Source organism: Euphorbia lathyris, chromosome 1 (assembly GCF_963576675.1).
Source record: "Euphorbia lathyris chromosome 1, ddEupLath1.1, whole genome shotgun sequence".
Classification (NCBI taxonomy): Eukaryota; Viridiplantae; Streptophyta; class Magnoliopsida; order Malpighiales; family Euphorbiaceae; genus Euphorbia; species Euphorbia lathyris.
In genome coordinates, this window is record NC_088910.1 from 2,298,905 (window position 1) to 2,306,395 (window position 7,491).

Here is a 7,491-nt window from a genome sequence, read left to right on the forward strand (position 1 = left end):
AATTTGGTTCCATAATAAATATGCTACTAAAGAACTTTAATTCTTAGAATTTTCCATTTTGAGATCGTTAACCGTCATTTTTATAGTGTCAAATTAAACGATCCTCGCTTTTAACAAATCTGTATCCCGGTTTAGAAAAAACAATTTAAAGGTACAAATTTGATAAAACGTGAAAATATAAGATTTTTTTTTATACTTTATCCTACTATGAATGAGTACTAATACGTTATCTATCTTTTTGTTTAATTTCTATAATCGAAAATATTTCATCCTTAACCCCAACATATGCAAATGCATTAAATATGTGATTTATGAAATGAGGATCTAGAAAAACCTAGCTTACAGATTGCAAGTAAGGACCTAGAAAAACCTTAATAAAAAAAAATTATGTCAATTGTAAAATTATTTTTATTTTTATTTATTTATTATTATTATTAATTGTTGTTGGATCAGTAAAATATTTTTACTTCTATTATTTTTGCTTACCTATTTATGAGAACTAAATAAACTCTGTCTAATTCGCTTATAACTTTTTTTTGATCTAGCTTTTATAAAGTTCAGTAGATGACATCGACAAAGGCAATGATCGAGAGTGAGACAGAAAAATCAACGATCCAAATTACGAACATATAACACAATAGTAGATAATGCCAGTATGTTAACCTATTTGAAGAGCCTCAAACGCAAGTCTAAGCACAGATCGGTCTTGGCTTGCCCAATGCTCCTCGTATTAGAAAGAGTCTAGGGCTAAAGTTCATGCATGTCAATTTCTCTAAAGTGTAAATAATGGATTCACTTAAAAATTATGTCGACGTGTTTAATTTGTATTGCTTTAATTATTTGAATATGCATTACACAAGTTTATATCTAAAAAAAATATTAGAATTAACATTTCTTGCAAATAATTTAAAACAAGTATGATTACAATAATTAAGAAATTAACAAATTAATTGTATAAAAAATGTTATATATTTTTTTTTTTTTTTTAGAAATTAGCATTGAACTAATAAAAAAATTAAATATATCACATTACGTGTTAGGCTGGTTCAAAATTCAAAATTTCAATATTTTGGACCTATTAGGTACTCCCTAAATCCAAATTTCTATTTTTTTTAAGCCTGTTAGGCCTCTCGAAATCCAAATTTCTATTTTTTTGGCTTGTTAGGCCTTTCTAAATCTAAATTTCTAATTTTTTTTTGCCTCTTAGGTCTCCTTAAATCCAAATTATTAATTTTTTTGGCCTGCTAGACCATCTGAAATCAAATTTTTTAATTTTTTTACATGTTCAACCCTCTCTGAATCCAATTTTTTTTTACATGTTGGGACTATTAAACGAAATCTATCTTAATTTTGAGAAATTATATATTAATAATTAAATTGGTTCTTGACCATTCAAACTATAACAGGCATATATACAAAAAAAAAAAAGCAAGTTTGATTTAGCAAATCTTTTTTTCCCGAACGCATGTGTAAAATCGGCCCCCAACCGAGTAATCATGTATTCGCCACTGATGACACAATCATTTTATGTGCTAATTTTTGTTATAGTAAGGGCATTAATTATACAATTTGATGAATGTTGAGACTGAAATTGTCTCGTTTTGTACTTAAAATGTTAAGTGTTATTATTTAAGTGTTTCACATTTTTTCTCTCCTAAAAATTACTCACCCCTAAATTATATATTAATTGTGTTTAAGCCTCAAAATCCTATGTATTAATTGATTTTAAACCTTAAAACTCTTTTATCTTCTCTCTTTTGAAACTCTTTTCGTTTCCTCCATAATGGATTCCCTACCTTGAAACTCCTGTATTAATTTCTTTTAAATCTTAAAATCCTTTTATATTCCTTCCCCGGAAAAACTTTTCGTTTTCCCCATAATGAACTTCATACCTCTTATTTAGAATACATATCTAAATCATCAATTGAGAAGAAATCGTTTTATTTATGTAATAATCTTCCGATCCATTTTATTAACTTTATGAATTATGGTGGATTTGTAATAAGTTTTCTTAATTGTTGACATATCATGTTTACAATTAATTGCTTTTATTTTCCGCACATTGTTTAAATTGTTTTCATTTTTCCTATATAGGGGGATAACCTGAAGTTTTTGAATTCTCATATCACTTTGATTTATCTTTCTGCAATATCAATTTTAGACTAATCCCATCTTGTCCCAGATGGAAGGTGTCAACAATAGAAAATAATAAACGTAAATTTGCCAAACAAACACTCGTGCTAGACTTGATATCGAAAAGTAAGGGATTACTTGTGAGGTTATTATTATGTTCTTGAAGGTTACACACGAGATAATGAATGGTAAGACAAACTAGAGATTTATTCAAACCACCATCTTGAGATATACCTATCAAGATCGCCCGCGGAAGAGACTAGATGGAGTAAAAGGTTCATCATAATGTCTTAGGATGCATATAAATGATTACATGAATATAAGAACGTTAAATCAGTGTTATATGGGTTCACGTGAATAAAGGAATTCGATGGGATTGAAATCAAGTTTAGCCGTACCCAAGTAAACAAACAAAAGGGCAAAGTCATCTAAATATTAATTTTAGTTTAATTATATTAAATTAGATATGTAAATTTAGATATTTAGTTATATCTGTGGTTTGGGTCATTTTCAAACATAAACTACATGGTTTAAAAGTTTGCAAACTGGTGGTTCATTGCGTTAGCAAAGACAGTCCAAACTAACTAACAGTGTTAAAAAAAAGTCAAAAGTCTAATGGTAAAGAGCTATTTTGATCTTTATATTTATTTACTTTATAAATTAACTCTCTTATTATTTAACTATCGCAAATAAACCAAAAAAAAAACAAATTATCAAATTTACTATCTCCTCCTTCTATCGCATCTCTCTTTGATTTATTTTTATTCTCTTTCTAAACACACTCACTCTTCCTCTATTTCCTCTCTCTAAAAAATACTAGTAAAAATAGATAGAGAAAATAGAGGGAGAGTGAATTTGATACAATACACCAAGGACGGAGAGAGGGGGCCCCTCCAGCTGCCGGAACCACCATGACCACGAGTAGTTTCGGCCCCCTGTCTTTATAAAATTTGAGACTGTGGTGGTTCCGGCCCCATGTCTCCAAGAAATTTAGATTGGGTGTTGAATTATCACCTCCCAAAATTGGCCCAGCTCCTGTTAGACTCTCTAAATTAGACATGGGCATGGGTCGGGCTGGACCGGGTTCGGGCCGGGCCTGTCGGGCTTTCATAAAGCCTGCTGAGCCCAAGCCCGCAGGAAATTTATCGGGCTCGGGCTGGGCTCGGATCTGAGATACGAATCCCAAGCCCATCTATATATATAAAAAAAAGTAATAGAAAAATTGTAAATATAAAAACACAATAATATTGATAATATATGAAACATGGAAGTGGAGAAACGAGGAGATCTTTGGTGAGAAGACTATTTTTATTCAGAACTTACCCGAGTTCTTCTCTAAAAAGCTCCTTACCATTACGGGGAGCTTCAAAGGGGACCCCCTTGCCAATTCTACCCAAAATAAAGAGGTTCAACTCGTTGGGTGGTGTAGGCCGAAGGATGGGGTGGTTAAGTTGAACACGGATGGCTCATGTCTCAACAATGGAAAGATCGCGGCTGGAGGCGTGCTCAGGGACGCGGGAGGTGCCTGGTTGTCTGGATTCACCCATAACCTAGGTTTGGGCTCATCCTTTTCAGCGGAACTTTGGGGTATTCTTTCTGGAGTCAAGCTTGCCAGAAATCTGGGTATTAAAAGGCTTGCTGTGGAGTCTGATAATATGGAGGCTATTAGTATGATCTCTAATAATCATGTTTTTTGTCTTAGTAGCCAGAACCTTATCAAAGCAATAAGAAGTCTTGGCTCCTCCTTTAAGTTCTTAGAGTTCAGCCACATCTACAGAGAACAAAATCGAATTGCGGATCGCTTGGCGGCGGCTGGGCACGAGGGGATGTTAGGTGTTTCCACCCTTTCTAATCCTACTATCTATCTTTCTTCTCTCCTTTTAGAGGACAGAGTTGGGGTTAGCTTTCATAGGCTGATCCCAGGTTAGCTTTTGTCTCGGTGTTGGTTTGTTTTCTTTCCTGTTTCTACAAAAAAAAAAAAAAATAAAATAATATATGAAACATCAACAAAAAAAAAAAAAAAAAAAAACAGTATATATTATAATGATGATGAGCGTGAAGAATAGGTGTTTTTTTTTGTTGATGATGGAGGAATGTTAGGTTAAGACAAAGATTTTGATTTTTGTGTATATAATTATATTATAATAAATCATTAATAATAATAATAATAATTATATAATTAATAATAATATTTAAAAATAGTATATATTGTATCGGTCCGGGCCGGGCCGGCCCGATGTAATATATCGACAGCCCAAGCCTGCCCATTTTTTAACAGGCTTATACGGGTTTGGGCCGGGCCGGGCCGGGCCTGAATAGATTTTTATGTGTCCAGGCCCAGGTAAATGGGCCTGGGCCGGGCTGGCGGGCTCACCGGCCCATGCCCAGGTCTACTCTAAATCCAAAATTCTAATTTTTTTAGCCTATTAGACCCTCACTAAATCTAAAATTCTTTTTTTTTTTTTGTCTTGTTAGGTCCTCATTAAATCCAAATTTCTAAATTTTTTTAACCTACCTCCCTAAATTTGATTTTTCTATTAGACACAATTATTTTTAGGGTAAATTTCAAATAAAACCCCTGTGGTTTCACTAATTTTCAGATAAAGTACTGGTTTACTTTTTATCAAAACGAGAATTGAGGTTTCGCACTTGGATTAATGCTATTAAAACCATCTTTAACGACCTGAAAATGAAAATTTTTAAGAATTAAAGTTGTTCAATGTCATATTTTGTATGAAACTACATTTTCGATTTTCGAAAATCATCTTTTTTAGAAATTTCTCTCTCTAAACATTAACTTTCTCTCTCTTTACCAAACATCATCTAAACGATATCACAATAAAAAAGTTGAAGAATTAAAGTTGTTTAGAATATTAGTAGTTCTTAAAATATGTCATTTTTGAAGTCGTGAAGGGTAATTTTAATAGTATCAATCGGAAAAGTCTTTATTTTGTTAAAGTTGAAAACCTCAATTCTCGTTTTGACAAAAAGTAAACCACAGTCCTTTATCTGAAAATTAGTGAAACCACATGGGTTTTATTTGAAGTTTACCCTTTAATAGATTCAATCGATTTTTTTTTTTTTTGAAAAATCCAATCAGTTATTAGTTACTAATTGACTATAATTCAATATTAATTATTATTTTTCGATTACTTTGATTAATAATTATTTCTTCTTATGCTTTGTTCGAACTTGCGTTACAACAACAGTGCCTCCTTCTAAAGAAACTACATGTTTCATTTCCTAAATTGAATTATTATTATAATTATTATTTGTTGTTATTATTTTTCTTACTTTACTTGAGAAAAATGATGGTGAATTTGATATTTTGTTTTTGTTTTGGGGTTTGTTTGTGATAATTAGATAATAAATGGGTTAATTTATAAAACAAATAAATATAAAGATCAAAATAACTCTTTACCATTTGACTTTTGACTTTTTTAACATCGTTAGTTAGTTTGAACTACCTTTGCCAATGTAATGAACCACAAGGTACAATTTGCAAACTTATAAATTTGAAAATTATTCAAACTACATTATTTATTTTTGTACTTTTTCTTATATTATATATCAGATATTATAGCATTATATCAGATATTATAGCATTTTGGAGTAAAAGGAATGCTGAATAGTTTATGATTTAAATTCAATTACCAAAATTTGTTTTTTTTGGTAGGAACCAAAATTTGTTTTAAATTTAAGGTTTCTTTCTTTTATTTTCATAATTACTTTTTCTAATTTGAAAAATCAAACAATCAGTTTCAATTCAATTTTTTTTTATTTATCCATTTTAACATTTTGTTTCTTTTATTTTTTATTAAGAATTTCGCAAGAAAACTTTTTATCACAAGTTGAAGTATTCAATGTACCTTATCTTAAAAAGTCTTTAATTACTTATACAAATAGTAAAGTAAGAAAAATAATAACAACAAATAATAATTCAATTTAGGAAATGAAACATGTAGTTTCTTTTGAAGAAGGCATTGTTGTTGTAACGCAAGTTCAAACAAAGCATAAGGAGAAATAATTATTAATGAAAGTAATCGAAAAATAATAATTAATATTGAATTATAGTCAATTAGTAACTAATAACTGATTGGATTTTTCAAAAAAAAAATCGATTGAATGTATTAAATACCTCTATAAAAACTTAGATTAATAATTTGCAGCAGTGCTCACCTGGACCTTGAATGACCAAATAAATTTGATCGTTTACCATTAGATCTAGGCTTATTAGAACCTAGGATGGAAATTAAAACATTCTAAGACTTAGATTTAATAAACCTAGATCTAACGGTGAATGACCAAATATTCAGGGTCAGGTGAGCACTATTGGCGTAGAGATCCATGAAATGTTGCAACGAGACGCAAAGTTAACTCCGTGACCCAGAATCTTGTTCCTCCTAATAATCGCAAAGATTTGTTTAATGTTCATATACAGGTGATGCAAGATTTGATAGACATTATCATTGATCTAGAAAGCAAAAGGAATCTCATTTCTATGGCATTAGTTTAGAAGTTACGACTAACGACAACTGCTCATCCAAAAATATACTCGTTAGGTTGGATAGTCACAAATTACTCGACAATGTACTTGCCAATTTGCGATTACCGGAGACTACGTACATTGATGAAATAACTTAAGAGGTGGTGCCATTAGATGTATGTCGAGTAATCTTTTATAGTCCATACTTATGGGATTGAGATGTAGTGTTTTATCGATGACTTCAAAAATACCATTTTAGGAAAGATGGAGTTGAGTACTTCATTAACGCCAGCAAAACTTTGAAATTGAGTAATTTTTTATTACAAGAAAATGAGTAATTAAATACACATGAAAAGGCTGATTACATCAAGTATTATTAAATAAAGGGTTAAGGTGCAAAAATACCCCTAACGTTTTGGGTCTGGAGCAATTTTGCCCCTAACGTTTAAAATGGTGCAATTTTACCCTTAACGTTTGTAGCCAAGAGCAATTTTACCCCTAACGTTGATAAATTGGATCAATTTCAGAAATAATTCATCAAACTGTCTTCTCGGTCATGAATCTTATCATCTACACTTCATATATGCGTCATTTTATCAGTAACAAATCATAAACATATGCTGGGATGTGAAAAAAATAAAAAAATATATTGTCTTTTGTATGAATTAGATAAAAAAAAAATTCAAAAAATTCACCGAATTTGTAAATATTAATCTCCAATTCTATTATTAAATTACAAAAAAACATGAAATTCTTTTTTTAGGATGAATTGATATGAAATTGGTGCAAAATAATGAATAAAAATATATGTGTTTTATAATAATATCTGAAATTGACCCAAATTACCAACGTTAGGGGTAAAATTGCTCTTG